We start from the raw sequence: 14,219 nt of genomic DNA on the forward strand, positions 1-14,219 counted from the left end.
CTAGGGCTCAGGTCCTCCGAGAGAGAGAAAGAAAGAGAGAAGGAGAGAATTAGAGAGAGCATACTTAAATTCACACAGGACACTGGATAAGACAGGAGAAGTACTCCAGATATAACCAACTGGCCCTAGCCCCCCGACACAAACTACTGCAGCATAAATACTGGAGGCTGAGACAGGAGGGGTCAGGAGACACTGTGGCCACATCCGATGATACCCCCGGACAGGGCCAAACAGGAAGGATATAACCCCACCCACTTTGCCAAAGCACAGCCCCCGCACCACTAGAGGGATATCTTCAGCCACCAACTTACAATCCTGAGACAAGGCCGAGTATAGCCCACAAAGATCTCCACCACAGCACAAACCAAGGGGGGGCGCCAACCCAGACAGGAAGATCACGTCAGTAACTCAACCCACTCAAGTGACGCACCCCTCCTAGGGACGGCATGAAAGAGCACCAGTAAGCCAGTGACTCAGCCCCTGTAATAGGGTTAGAGGTAGAGAATCCCAGTGGAGGGGAACCGGCCAGGCAGAGACAGCAAGGGCGGTTCGTTGCTCCAGAGCCTTTCCGTTCACCTTCACACTCCTGGGCCAGACTACACTCAATCATATGACCTACTGAAGAGATAAGTCTTCAGTAAAGACTTAAAGGTTGAGACAGAGTCTGCGTCTCTCACATGGGTAGGCAGACCATTCCATAAAAATGGAGATCTATAGGAGAAAGCCCTGCCTCCAGCTGTTTGCTTAGAAATTCTAGGGACAATTAGGAGGCCTGCGTCTTGTGACCGTAGCGTACGTGTAGGTATGTACGGCAGGACCAACTCGGAAAGATAGGTAGGAGCAAGCCCATGTAACGCTTTATAGGTTAACAGTAAAACCTTGAAATCAGCCCTTGCCTTAACAGGAAGCCAGTGTAGGGAAGCTAGCACTGGAGTAATATGATCAAATTTCTTGGTTCTAGTCAGGATTCTAGCAGCCGTATTTAGCACTAACTGAAGTTTATTTAACTCGTGAAACAAGTTAGAGGTTGTTTCACGAGCCAATGCTAACTAGGGTTAGCACAATGACTGGAAGTTTACAGGAACAGTTAGCATGCTAGTAGATAAATGGCTTCATTGCCAAAATCTCAAACTACCCCTTTAATATGGAGTTAATTACAGGGTTTCTCCTGTTTTGAAAGTTCTTAGGTTCTATACTTTTTGGGATGTAAAAATAGTTTCAGAGTAAGGAATGAAACCAGGTAGAATGCAGAAAAGATATTGAACTAAACTCATTAAAGATATTGAAGAAACGTCCTCTCACTGTCAACTGTGTTTATTTTCAGCAAACTTAACATGTGTAAATATTTGTATGAACATAACAAGATTCAACAACTGAGACATAAACTGAACAAGTTCCACAGACATGTGACTAACAGAAATGGAATAATGTGTCCCTGTACAAAGTGGGGGTCAAAATCAAAAGTAACAGTCAGTATCTGGTGTGGCCACCAGCTGCATTAAGTACTGCAGTGCATCTCCTCCTCATGGACTGCACCAGATTTGCCAGTTCTTACTGTGAGATGTTACCCCACTCTTCCACCAAGGCACCTGCAAGTTCCAGGACATTTCATGGGGGAATGGCCATAGCCCTTACCCTCCGATCCAACAGGTCCCAGACGTGCTCAATGGGATTGAGATCCGGGCTCTTCGATGGCCATGGCAGAACACTGACATTCCTGTCTTGCAGGAAATCACACACAGAACGAGCAGTATGGCTGGTGGCATTGTCATGCTGGAGGGTCATGTCAGGATGAGCCTGCAGGAAGGGTACCACATGAGGGAGGAGAATGTCTTCCCTGTAACGCACAGCGTTGAGATTGCCTGCAATGACAACAAGCTCAGTCCGATGATGCTGTGACACACAGCCCCAGACCATGACGGACCCTCCTCCTCCAAATCTATCCCGCTCCAGAGTACAGGCCTCGGGGTAACGCTCATTCCTTCGACGATTAACACGAATCCGAACATCACCCCTGGTGAGACAAAACCGCGACTCGTCAGTGAAGACAACTTTTTGCCAGTCCTGTCTGGTCCAGCGACGGTGGGTTTGTGCCAATAGGCAACGTTGTTTCCGGTGATGTCTAGTGAGGACCTGCCTTACAACATGCCTACAAGCCCTCAGTCCAGCCTCTCTCAGCCCATTGAGGACAGTCTGAGCACTGATGGAGGGATTGTGTGTCCCTGGTGTAACTCGGGCAGTTGTTGTTGCCATCCTGTACCTGTCCCGCAGGTGTGATGTTCAGATGTACCGATCCTGTGCAGGTGTTGTTACATGTGGTCTGCCACTGCGAGGACGATCAGCTGTCTGTCCTGTCTCCCTGTAGCGCTGTCTTAGGCGTCACACAGTACGGACATTGCAATTTATTACCCTGGCCACATCTGCAGTCCTCATGCCTCCTTGCAGCATGCCTAAGGCACGTTCACGCAGATAAGCAGGGACCCTGGGAATCTTTCTTTTGGTGTTTTTCAGTCAGTAGAAAGGCCTCTTTAGTGTCCTAATTTTTCATAACTGTGACGTTAATTGTCTACCGTCTGTAAGCTGTCAGTGTCTTAACGACCGTTCTGCAGGTGCATGTTCATTAATTGTTTATGGTTCATTGAACAAGCATGGGAACCAGTGTTTAAACCCTTTACAAGGAAGATCTGTGAAGTTATTTGGATTTTACGGAATTATCTTTGAAAGACAAGGTCCTGAAAAAGGGGCGTTTCTTTTTTTGCTGAGTTTATATATACATTTTAATAATACCATCTTTGAGAACTAACAACCAAATAAAAGCTAGACAGTCAGGGAGAATTAAGAAAGAAATAAAAGACGGGCATTCAGGGCATATTGATTTAGTTATAATGTTTGAGGAGACTGAAGTTGGAGACTTCTATCTCCCTCAACAACTTTAAACATCTGCTATCTGAGCAGCTAACCGATCGCTGCAGCTGTATATAGTCCATCGGTATATAGCCCACCCAATTTCCCTACCTCATCCCCATACTGTTTTTATTTATTTACTTTTCTGCTCTTTTGCACACCAGTATCTCTACCTGCACATGATCATCTGATGATTTATCACTCCAGTGTTAATCTGCTAAATTGTAATTATTCGCTCCTATGGCCTATTTATTGCCTACCTCCTCATGCCTTTTGCACACATTGTATATAGATTCTCTTTTTTCTTCTTTTTTTTCTACTATGTTATTGGCTTGTTTATTGTTTACTCCATGTGTAACTCTGTGATGTTGTCTGTGTCACACTGCTATGCTTTATCTTGGCCAGGTCGCAGTTGCAAATGAGAACTTGTTCTCAACTAGCCTACCTGGCTAAATAAAGGTGAAAAAAAAAAAAAAAAAAAAAAAGGAACACAGCATTAGTCATGGCAAAACACATAGACAAATTGCAGGAAATTAGCTTTAAAACTGCTAAATTGTCTCACAGCTCCATGCCAAACTGTGTAGAGTTGCAGAAAGATTTTCTCTACACTGCTAAGATACATGTCTAGCTCATAGAATATGTTGGAGTTTACACTTCCTCTTCCAATGAACTGTGGGGAGGTCAACATAATGAAACTGTCTACCTAATCTGTTCCTCTTAAAATGTTGATTACTTCTACTTACCATTATCGTTCACCTGATTACAAGACAAGATATAATTATCATTATTTTGCTAACGTATGATGGGGGTCCCTGGGTCACCGGTTTGAAAACCCCTGAAAACCAGTGTCCCTGTCAAGTTTCTGTTTGGGTTGCTGCACTGAGTCACACACATATACACACACACACGCACAAACTCGCACGCACGCACGCACGCACGCACACTCACACACACACACACACACCCATGCACACGCACACGCACACAAACACCAAGGAGTGAAACTCCCTTTTGATGTCCCCATTAGCAGCCTGTATCCTCTGCAGAGGGAACCTACTACAGTATCCTCCATTATTAACAGCCAGAGGCTAAATAAGTAAAGACTGTTGGTAAATACGTTATCCAGCCAGGCATTCACACACTGACTGGCCTCTTTTCTAACTACGTTAGGTGTAAGCTGGCCACTGATACATTAGGTGTGTAAGCTGGCTACTGTGGCTGTGCTTCTGTCATGTAAGTAGTAGTGGGAGAGAGGATTAGTGTCTGACTGCAGAGAGAGAGAGAGAGTCATGGCAGTCTGCATTACTGGACTCTGGAGGCTGATTTATAGAAACACAAGACTAAAATGTAAATGCTCCTAATATTTGAGACTGATTTTAATTGAGTTTTTACCCGACAACTGCATTAACAGCCTATTGCATTTTGAAATTGTTGCAGTAGCTGCCGGCTGCACTGAGCCACGTAAAACTACGGAAACACATCCTTACCACCAAAAACAATGTAAAACGTAGATCATACAAACAGAATATGTATTTGTAACATAGTGTGGTGATTTCAGAGGTGGCACAGCAGGTCCCAAAGTGCTGGGGAGGACTTGTTTTCCTGGGGCCCAGAGTTATTCTCTAATTTTGACCATCATAATACCTCTGATGGCAGTAACTTTACAAGCACTAATTATGGTCAATTTAGACTGAAAATAGTATCTAGTTATGGTAAGGGGTGAAGTAAGTATAGACAGTTATAATTGTAACGGTTTAGCAGATTATAAAAGAATAAGATCAGTCTTTACGTGGCTAAAAGTAAAGAAATATAACATATAACCTATTGTGGGAAGGATGTGGAAGGCTACCTGAAACGTTTGACCCAAGTTAAACAATTTAAAGGCAATACTACCAAATACTAACTGAGTGTATGTAAACTTCTGACCCACTGGGAATGTGATGAAAGAAGTAAAAGCTGAAATAAATCATTCTCTCTACTATTATTCTGACATTTCACATTCTTAAAATAAAGTGGTGATCCTAGCTGACCTAAAACAGGGAATTACTACTAGGATTAAATGTCAGGAATTGTTTAAATGTATTTGGCTAAGGTGTATGTAAACTTCCGACTTCAACTGTATGCCGATGACTCAAGTTTTATATGAAGTCCGCAAGCTAGATCCCTGCAATGTCTCATTGATGATGTAGATAACTTTTCTGTACTCTCTGGACTTAAACCTAATTATAATAAGTGTACAATATTACATATTGGATCTTAAAAAATACAACTTTTACATTACCCTGCAGTATACCTATAAAATGGGCTGATGGTGAAGTAGACATACTTGGTATTCATATCACAAAATATATAAATTAGCTCTCCACAATGAATTGCAATAGAAAACTCGTAAAAATAGACAAGATCCTGCAACCATGGAGAGGTAAATAAAATTGCCATGATTAACTTCTTAGTCATATTTCAGTTTACTCACTTACTTATGGTGCTGCCAACTCCTGATGATTCGTTCAAATCATACGAGCAAAAAATATTTATCTTTATCTGGGACACTTAATCAGACAAAACAAAGTGTACCTATCTATATATTGAATATGAATTGGGTGGGTTGAGATTATTAAATATAAAAGCACTAAACCTCTCTCTAAAAGCTTCACTTATTCAAAAGGTTTACTTCAACCCTAAATGGTTCTCAAGTAGATTAGTAAGAAAAGATCATCGATTGTTTAAAAATTGCCTTTTTGCCTTTGTGCAGATTGTCATGTCTCATTTTCGATTAACTGAAAATGATACTTTTTTCAAAGTATCTCTCTTTTTCAAACAAGCATTGCAGAGCAGGCTACAATTTCAATTTCATCCCCCTGAAAAGACAGAACAAATATTACAACAAATATTATGGCTGAACTCAAATGTGCTGGTTGATAAAATACCTGTATTTATGGGAAAGATGTTTGAAAAGGGTATTTTGTTCTTAATTGATATTGTAAATTGGAATTATGGCTGTTATGGCTTCCTGGCCTGCAGCAGCTGAGATCCTCCCTGGTGTTATGGCTGCCTGGCCTGCAGCAGCTGAGATCCTCCCTGGTGTTACGGCTGCCTGGCCTGCAGCAGCTGAGATCCTCCCTAGTGTTATGGCTGCCTGGCCTGCAGCAGCTGAGATCCTCCCTGATGTTATCGCTTCCTGGCCTGCAGCAGCTGAGATCCTCCCTGGTGTTATAGCTTCCTGGCCTGCAGCAGCTGAGATCCTCCCTGGTGTTACGGCTGCCTGGCCTGCAGCAGCTGAGATCGTCCCTGGTGTTACGGCTGCCTGGCCTGCAGCAGCTGAGATCCACCCTGGTGTTATGGCTGCCTGGCCTGCAGCAGCTGAGATCCTCCCTGATGTTATCGCTTCCTGGCCTGCAGCAGCTGAGATCCTCCCTGGTGTTATAGCTTCCTGGCCTGCAGCAGCTGAGATCCTCCCTGGTGTTACGGCTGCCTGGCCTGCAGCAGCTGAGATCCTCCCTGATGTTATCGCTTCCTGGCCTGCAGCAGCTGAGATCCTCCCTGATGTTATCGCTTCCTGGCCTGCAGCAGCTGAGATCCTCCCTGGTGTTATAGCTTCCTGGCCTGCAGCAGCTGAGATCCTCCCTGGTGTTACGGCTGCCTGGCCTGCAGCAGCTGAGATCGTCCCTGGTGTTACGGCTGCCTGGCCTGCAGCAGCTGAGATCGTCCCTGGTGTTACGGCTGCCTGGCCTGCAGCAGCTGAGATCCACCCTGGTGTTATGGCTGCCTGGCCTGCAGCAGCTGAGATCCTCCCTGGTGTTATAGCTTCCTGGCCTGCAGAAGCTGAGGGCCTCTCATACGACCCAGAATGATCCTCCATTTGACCAGGCGTAAAAGGGCGATTGAGTCAGTACTGAACAGAATACACTTCAGAACCAAGGATGACAGATACCTTGAGAGAATGTGAATGAAATAACCCAAATTGTCTTTTGCTCATGTCATATTGTACATACAGTAGCATCTCTTCTCATGAGATATTCTGGAAGGAAATAAAATAGGAAGGCTTTACTGTGAGTCACTGGTTATTTGGAGCCTTTGGTTTCCCTCACTGCGTTTCCTATCTCTGGTCTACCGGCACTCATCACCGCTAAGGAGCAGGAGTTGACGTTTCAATCCGCTGAGGAAAAGGATTATCGTTGTTTCCCACGGATTTAATTATAATGGCTGAATCCCCACTGTCTCCTGGGAATGGTGAGAATCAACGCCTCCAGTCCTGTGTGTGTGTGTGTATCTACTCCTTCAACCCTCCCTGATGCCCTGAGGGTGAGATTAACAGGTATCAGTGAGGAGGACTGAGACATGCCCACACTCTCTCTATATTTCCTTTATGCTCTCTTCATCCTATCCTCCATCCCTCATCCCTTTCATTGTATTCTCTCTCTATCTCTCTGTTGTTCTCTTTCTCCCTCGCTCTCATTCTCTCACTCATTATCTCTCTCTCATTCTCTCCCTCTCTCACCCTCTCTCTCTCTTCATCTCTTGTTTTCTTTTCATCTCTCTGTCTATCTCTCCTCTCTCTCTGTCTATCTCTCCTCTCTCTGTCTATCTCTCCTCTCTCTCTGTCTATCTCTCCTCTCTCTCTGTCTATCTCTCCTCTCTCTATCGCTCCTCTCTCTCTGTCTATCTCTCCTCTCTCTCTCTGTCTATCGCTCCTCTCTCTCTGTCTATGTCTCCTCTCTCTCTGCCTATGTCTCCTCTCTCTCTGTCTATGTCTCCTCTCTCTCTGTCTATCTCTCCTCTCTCTCTGTCTCTCTCCTCTCTCTCTGTCTATCTCTCCTCTCTCTCTGTCGATCTCTCCTCTCTCTCTCTGTCGATCTCTCCTCTCTCTCTCTGTCTATCGCTCCTCTCTCTCTGTCTATCGCTCCTCTCTCTCTGTCTATCGCTCCTCTCTCTGTCTATCTCTCTCTGTCTATCGCTCCCCTCTCTCTGTCTATCTCTCCTCTCTCTCTATTTCTATCCTTTCTATCTCTCTTTTGTTGTTGACTCTTGCTGAATGGATTCATAGCTTAGCTTAATTACTATTGGATTAATCATGTCTCAATATAGATAATTTCAATAAAACAGTGAAATGTAATAGGTCAATGGGTTTACTGTCAGGTCGTATAAACGATTGGAGCAGGAATACGTAACAGGGGACGAAGGGGACGAAGCCCAAAACAAACACGTATACAAAAACACAGCGATGTAACCCAAACAAAAGAGGTTAAACCTCTAATAAATACACGGGACGAGACCCGTAATAACAAAACACAGGACGAGACCCGTAATAAGAATACACAGGACGAGACCCGTAATAAGAATACACAGGACGAGACCCGTAATAACAATACACGGGACGAGACCCGTAATAACAATACACGGGACGAGACCCGTAATAACAATACACGGGACGAGACCCGTAATAACAATACACGGGACGAGACCCGTAATAACAATACACGGGACGAGACCCGTAATAACAATACACGGGACGAGACCCGTAATAACAATACACGGGACGAGACCCGTAATAACAATACACGGGACGAGACCCGTAATAACAATACACGGGATGAGACCCGTAATAACAATACACGGGACGAGACCCGTAATAACAATACACGGGACGAGACCCGTAATAACAATACACGGGACGAGACCCGTAATAACAATACACAGGACGAGACCCGTAATAACAATACACAGGACGAGACCCGTAGTAACAATACACGGGACGAGACCCGTAATAACAATACACGGGACGAGACCCGTAATAACAATACACAGGACGAGACCCGTAATAACAATACACGGGACGAGACCCGTAGTAACAATACACGGGACGAGACCCGTAATAACAATACACGGGACGAGACCCGTAATAACAATACACAGGACGAGACCCGTAATAACAATACACAGGACGAGACCCGTAATAACAATACACGGGACGAGACCAGTAATAACAATATACGGGACGAGACCCGTAGTAACAATACACGGGACGAGACCCGTAATAACAATACACGGGACGAGACCCGTAATAACAATACACGGGACGAGACCCGTAATAACAATACACGGGACGAGACCCGTAATAACAATACACGGGACGAGACCCGTAGTAACAATACACAGGACGAGACCCGTAATAACAATACACGGGACGAGACCCGTAATAACAATACACGGGACGAGACCCGTAATAACAATACACGGGACGAGACCCGTAATAACAATACACGGGACGAGACCCGTAATAACAATACACGGGACGAGACCCGTAATAACAATACACGGGACGAGACCCGTAATAACAATACACAGGACGAGACCCGTAATAACAATACACAGGACGAGACCCGTAATAACAATACACAGGACGAGACCAGTAATAACAATACACAGGACGAGACCCGTAATAACAATACACAGGACGAGACCCGTAATAACAATACACAGGACGAGACCCGTAATAACAATACACAGGACGAGACCCGTAATGACAATACACAGGACGAGACCCGTAATGACAATACACAGGACGAGACCCATAATAACAATACACAGGACGAGACCCGTAAAAAGCAATACACAGGACGAGACCCATAATAACAAGTGCAAAACAATACACGGGACGAAACCCATAATAACAAGTGCACAACAATACACGCCAGCACGGAAGCCGAAACAACAGAGCACAGGTACTGACAAGACCAACGGACGTGGGAACAACAACCGACAAGACAATGGTGAACAGAGGGCACGTATATACAATTACTAATCAGGGGAATTGGAATCAGGTGTGCGTAATGAAACAGTTCAGTGTCTGTAGAAGGCCAGTGACGTAGACCTCCAGAACTGGTTGCACGGAATGAGCAGCAGTTCCCAGGGGGGGGGGATCTGTGAAATTTACATTTGTATTTGTATTTATATTTGAGTCATTTAGCAGATGTTCTTATCATAGATATCATACAATCCATTCATTATTAATCTTGGTTAAACCAGAACTAAAATCTTGCGTAATGACTTAAGATCCGATAGGAATTCAGGGAACTCAGTGAGGAACGCTGTATATGGCCCAGGAGGCCTGTAAACTGTAGCTATAAAAAGTGATTGAGTAGGCTGCATAGATTTCAAAAGACGTTTTTGTTTTTTGTGTAAATTGAAATTTGCTGTCCTAAATGTTAGCAACACCTCCACCTTTGCGGGATGTGCAGGGGATATGGTCACGAGTGTAACCAGGAGGTGAGGCCTCATTTAACACAGTAAATTCATCAGGCTTAAGCCATGTTTCAGTCAGGCCAATCACATCAAGATTATGATCAGTGATTAGTTCATTGACTATAACTGCCTTGGAAGTGAGGGATCTAACATTAAGTAACCCTATTTTGTGATGTGAGGTATCACAATCTCTTTCAATAATGTCAGGAATGGACGTCTTTATTCTAGTGAGATTGCTAAGGCGAACACCTTCATGTTTAGTTTTGTCCAACCTAGATCGAGGCACAGACACGGTCTCAATGGGGATAGCTGAGCTGACTACACTGACTGTGCTAGTGGCAGACTCCACTAAGCTGGCAGGCTGGCTAACAGCCTGCTACCTGGCCTGCACTCTGTCTCATTGTGGAGCTAGAGGAGTTAGAGCCCTGTCTATGTTCATAGATAAGATGAGAGCACCCCTCCAGCTAGGATGGAGTCCGTCACTCCTCAACAGACCAGGCTTGGTCCCAGAAAGAGGGTCAATTATCTACAAATTCTATCTTTTGGGAGGGGCAGAAAACAGTTTTCAACCAGCGATTGAGTTGTGAGACTCTGCTGTAGAGCTCATCACTCGCCCTAACTGGGAGGGGGCCAGAGACAATTACTCGATGCCGACACATCTTTCTAGCTGATTTACAGGCTGAAGCTATGTTGCGCTTGGTGACCTCTGACTGTTTCATCCTAACATCGTTGGTGCCGACGTGGATAACAATATCCTATACTCTCTACACTCGCCAGTTTTAGCTTTAGTCAGCACCATCTTCAGATTAGCCTTAACGTCGGTAGCCCTGCCCCCTGGTAAACAGTGTATGATCGCTGGGTGATTCGCTTTAAGTCTAATACTGCGGGTAATGGAGTCGCCAATGACTAGGGTTTTCAATTTGTCAGAGCTAATGGTAGGAGCCTTCGGCGTCTCAGACCCCGTAACGAGAGGAGTAGAGACCAGAGAAGGCTCGGCCTCTGACTCCAACTCGCTGCTTAATGGGGAGAACCGGTTGAAAGTTTCTGTCGGCTGAATGAGCGACACTGGATGAGCATTCCTACAGCATTTCCCTCCAGAAGCCATGAGAAAATTGTCCGGCTGCGGGGACTGTGCGAGGGGATTTATACTAACGTTACTATCTGTACTTACTGGTGGCACAGACGCTGTTTCATCCTTTCCTACACTGAAATGACCCTTGCCTAACAATTACGTCTGAAGCTGGGCTTGCAGCACAGCTATCCTCGCCAGAAGGCGTTCATTCTCCTGTATATTAAGAGTACAGCGACTGCAATTAGAAGGCATCATGTTAATGTTACTACTTAGCTTCGACTGGTGGAGGTCCTGACGAACCACGTCCAGATAAAGCGTCCGGAGTGAAAGAATTGAATGAAATAAGTCGAGCGAGGAAAAAAATAATAAAATAAACGGTAATTAAAAAGTAAAAAACGTAAAGTTGGCAGGTAGCAAAGTAAGGTTAGCAACAAACCGCACAGCAGCACGTAAACAAGTCTACAAGTTGTGACCCTCGAGAGATGAATTCATTATAGGATCTCTGTAAAACAGACAGATCATGATATTGTCTTCAAGATGCTTTACATACGGGTTTGAAGAGTACTTGTAAACAACTCAGGATGCTAAGGCCTTTATGCTTGTCTCATCAAAATCCCAGACCTATGGCAACAGCACTGTATGCTGGAACATTGTTCATGTAGGAGACAACCCGTCTACCTAGTTTATGTAAATTCCAGATGACGACACCGATATGCGATGTCCCCACTCTTTGACAGCGTATCACATGACCACCTGTTGGGGTCTGTCCTTGGCTCGGTGTAGTGCATGGTCTCTGTTGTCAACACACACATGGGTAGAACAACTCTACCTCAGCCTGTTGCTAAGCGATGAGAGAAGGGACTTGCTAGGGGATAACAAACTAAATGGTTTGTGTAGTAGTAGTTTCATCGTTATCTGGTACATGAAGAGCAAAGGGAAGTGAAGTGGACCACCGCTGTACTGTTGGTTACTAGGCAACGCTGTCCTCATCACAGCAGGTAACAGAGAGTCGAACTGAACATTAATCACTTTGAGCTATATGGAAAAATAGTCAGCACCCCTGAGGCGGACAGCGACAGAATCAGAATTCAGAAGTTCAGCACAACAGGCCTGTGGACAGCAAATATCTCAGGGGCATCCCTGCAGAGAGACTAAAGTGTTTTTTATAGTCGATGCGACCCAATCCAGAATCCATAGCCTTGTCAAATAAGGCCCAGTATAACAGCATTAAGAATTCAACAAGCTCATCACAGCTGGTGGTGGACGAACCAACCTTCCTGGATAAGATGACCTGCTCGGTGGCTCGGTGCCTCCATCCAGTGAATGTGATTCTAACTGTGTTGTGACTGTGTTGTGGCTGTGTTGTGGCTGTGTTGTGGCTGTGTTGTGGCTGTGTTGTGGCTGTGTTGTGGCTGTGACTGTGTTGTGGCTGTGTTGTGACTGTGTTGTGGCTGTGTTGTGGCTGTGTTGTGGCTGTGTTGTGGCTGTGTTGTAACTGTGTTGTGGCTGTGTTGTGGCTGTGTTATGACTGTGTTGTGGCTGTGTTGTGGCTGTGTTGTGACTGTGTTGTGACTGTGTTGTGGCTGTGTTATGACTGTGTTGTGGCTGTGTTGTGGCTGTGTTATGACTGTGTTGTGGCTGTGTTGTGGCTGTGTTGTGGCTGTGTTGTGGCTGTGTTGTGGCTGTGACTGTGTTGTGGCTGTGTTGTAACTGTGTTGTGACTGTGTTGTGACTGTGTTGTGGCTGTGTTATGACTGTGTTGTGGCTGTGTTGTGGCTGTGTTGTGACTGTGTTGTGGCTGTGTTGTGGCTGTGTTGTGACTGTGTTGTGGCTGTGTTGTGGCTGTGTTGTGGCTGTGTTGTGGCTGTGACTGTGTTGTGGCTGTGTTGTAACTGTGTTGTGACTGTGTTGTGACTGTGTTGTGGCTGTGACTGTGTTGTGGCTGTGTTGTAACTGTGTTGTGACTGTGTTGTGACTGTGTTGTGGCTGTGTTATGACTGTGTTGTGGCTGTGTTGTGGCTGTGTTGTGGCTGTGTTATGACTGTGTTGTGGCTGTGTTGTGACTGTGTTGTGGCTGTGTTATGACTGTGTTGTGGCTGTGTTGTGACTGTGTTGTGGCTGTGTTATGACTGTGTTGTGGCTGTGTTGTGACTGTGTTGTGGCTGTGTTGTGACTGTGTTGTGACTGTGTTGTGTGCTAGCCTGGATTTCAACTGAATTGCTCTGATTAACTATTCATTTTGAATTGACACAATAGTGAAAGAACAGTGAAACAGAGCAGTTCAGTTTGGATCCAGACGACCTGTGTATGTTCAGCTCCGGGCTGTGAATGTGAGTGAAATCGTTGGTGGGAGGTTGTGGTTTATTGTGTTTGCATAAGCCATGCAGGAGTAAGCGACAGGTTCCCTCCCTCCCTCTGCTGCTCCCTCCCTCCCTCCCTCCCTCCCTCCCTCCCTCCCTCCCTCCCTCCCTCCCTGCCTGCCTGCCTGCCTGCCTGCCTGCCTGCCTGCCTGCCTGCCTGCCTGCCTACCTACCTGCCTGCCTGCCTGCCTGCCTGCCTGCCTGCCTGCCTGCCTGCCTCCCTCCCTCCCTCCCTCCTTGCCTGCCTGTCTGTCTGACTGTCTGCCTCCCTGCCTGTCTGTCGGCCTCCATCCCTCCCTGTCTCCCTCTTTCCCTCCCTCCAAGACTGTGTGTGTGTGTGTGTGTGTGTGTGTGTGTGTGTGTGTGTGTGTGTGTGTGTGTGTGTGTGTGTGTGTGTGTGTGTGTGTGTGTTGTCATCCTCAACACAGAGCACTGCTGGAAAGGACTAAGCTACAAATCCCCTCAAAGACACACAGGGCCAGTCATCACAGGGTAAATACTAACTGAGATCAACAGGACCAGTCATCACAGGGTAAATACTAACTGAGATCAACAGGGCCAGTCATCACAGGGTAAATACTAACTGAGATCAACAGGGCCAGTCATCACAGAGTAAATACTAACTGAGATTAACAGGGCCA

This window comes from Salvelinus namaycush, chromosome 14, assembly GCF_016432855.1.
Source record: "Salvelinus namaycush isolate Seneca chromosome 14, SaNama_1.0, whole genome shotgun sequence".
Taxonomy (NCBI): Eukaryota; Metazoa; Chordata; class Actinopteri; order Salmoniformes; family Salmonidae; genus Salvelinus; species Salvelinus namaycush.